We start from the raw sequence: 2,184 nt of genomic DNA on the forward strand, positions 1-2,184 counted from the left end.
CTTTTTCAAGTAGGCCGACATTCTCTCATCTTGGGTTGTAAACTCACCTGTCACTTGGCTAACGATGATTTGGGAGTCACAATAGACTACCCCGTCATCGGCTTCAACTCATGTTGCTAGTTTTTTACCTACAATCAATACCTCATATTTTGCTTCATTGTTTGAGGCCTTAAACCCTAACTTGATTGACTATTCAATCATCTATCCGTCTAATGCAGTACAAACAACTTCAGCCTCTGCTCCTTATTAATTGGAACTTCCATCGACAAAGAATCGAAAGGATTTGCCGATGTATAGGTTACAAGGCTTCTGCTTCTTGATCTTCTTCTTCTAGGTTTCAATATCCTCGGCAGGCTTAGGAGACTAAACCACAACCTACAAATCTTCTGGCCCAGTATCCCCCTGAGTTTAAGGTTCATTGGTTTAGGCTTTATAATGGAATTTGGTGTAAACTTAGCAACAAAGTTGGCCAAGACCTATCCTTTTATTGTTGTCCTTGGCCTGTATTCTATGTCATACTAACCTGGAATGACAACCCATCATGCTATCCTTCCCGACAAGTCCCCATGCTGTAAAAGAGACTTCAATGGGTGCTCAGTTAGCACTATAATTAGATGGGGCTGGAAGAAGTGATTTAACTTCTTTTTCTGCCATCACCAATACAAGTGTTAACTTCTCCAATGGAAAATATCTTGTCTGTGCACTAGCCAAGATTTTACTAACATAGTAAACTACCTTTTTCTTTCATTCTTCTTCTCGGATCACCACTACATTGACTGCATAATTTGACATAGCTAGATACAAGAACAAAGATGGGGAAGACAAGGACCACTTTAGGTCGGCCAATGCCACTTCATAAGCCTCGGTCCATTAGAAATTAGAGCATTTGTCAACAGATTGAAGAAGGGTTTTCACTTATTAGAACTTCAGTTGATGAACCTGCTCAATGTTGCTGCCTTACCGGTTAAAATTTGCACATTGTTCACTGTCTTTGGACTCTCCAAATCAAGAATGGCTTTGATCACGTCAGGACTAGCCTCAATCCCTCTTCTTGTGACTAGGTATCCCATAAACTTGCCTAATCCTACCACAAAAGCACACTTGCGGCCATTAAAAGATCCCGAACACCTCCCTGAGGTCGGCCAAGTGGTTTGATGACTCCTTACTTTTCACAACCATGTCGTCGATGTATACTTCTACCGTTTTGCCAATGAGGTGTTTGAACATCTTGGTTACCAGCATTTGATATATTGCATCAAATCCGAAAGGTATGACTCTATAACAATATAGTCCTTTAGGGGTGATGAAAGCAGTTTTCTCTTCGTCTGGTCCATACATTACAATTTGGTAATAACCTCGGTACGCATCTAAGAAACTCATACTGCCATGCCTCGAGGTAGAGTCAAGAAGTTAGTCTATCTTTGGCAGTGGAAAACAATCTTTTGGACAAGCCTTATTCAGGCTTGTGAAATCCACACAAGCCCTCCACTTCTTGTTTTTCTTTTTGACCACCACTGTGTTAGACAACCATGTTAGGTAATGGACTTCTCTGATTGCTTGTGCTTCTAGCAACTTCTCTACCTCTTCTTCCACTGCTTTCACATGAACTATGGTGGCTATAGGATGCTTTTGGGGTTACCAAACATGTCCAACAGTTTGGATTCCCGATCTCCTAATCTAGTCCCACAAGTGCAATGTGAAACGTAAATGAGAGTCTAGATCCAGAAACTTGTATAGAAAATCCATTTTATTGCAAAACCTTTGCTAGAAAATGGACTACATTCACCAGATTTTAGAGTCGCCACCTAATCTTTTAGGAAAATTAGGAAACTCATGACTTGTTCCAAAGGACACTGTCTGTCATAACCAAAGTGTCTCAGTTTAGGAACTTAGGTATGAGAGGGCACGGTCATTAATTGAGCACCCCCATCACCCAATCAAAAGATCGGCCTCTACTAAGTCATGATGTGATTTTTATAGTCGATATATGCTCATGTTTCAATTATTATTAATAATACTAACATTACTATCTGAGGCAATCAAGTATAGATTGTGTCGCCAATCTTGCTTATACTTTGATCTTATGCATTTTTGAAAAGCCTTCTTTGTACAAATCTAGAATCACAATAATCAATCATATTCCACTATAGGAAACACAACCTCCATCCACTAGCATTCATACAG

The sequence above is a fragment of the Camellia sinensis genome, chromosome 9 (assembly GCF_055761805.1).
Source record: "Camellia sinensis isolate YWXY chromosome 9, ASM5576180v1, whole genome shotgun sequence".
Classification (NCBI taxonomy): domain Eukaryota; kingdom Viridiplantae; phylum Streptophyta; class Magnoliopsida; order Ericales; family Theaceae; genus Camellia; species Camellia sinensis.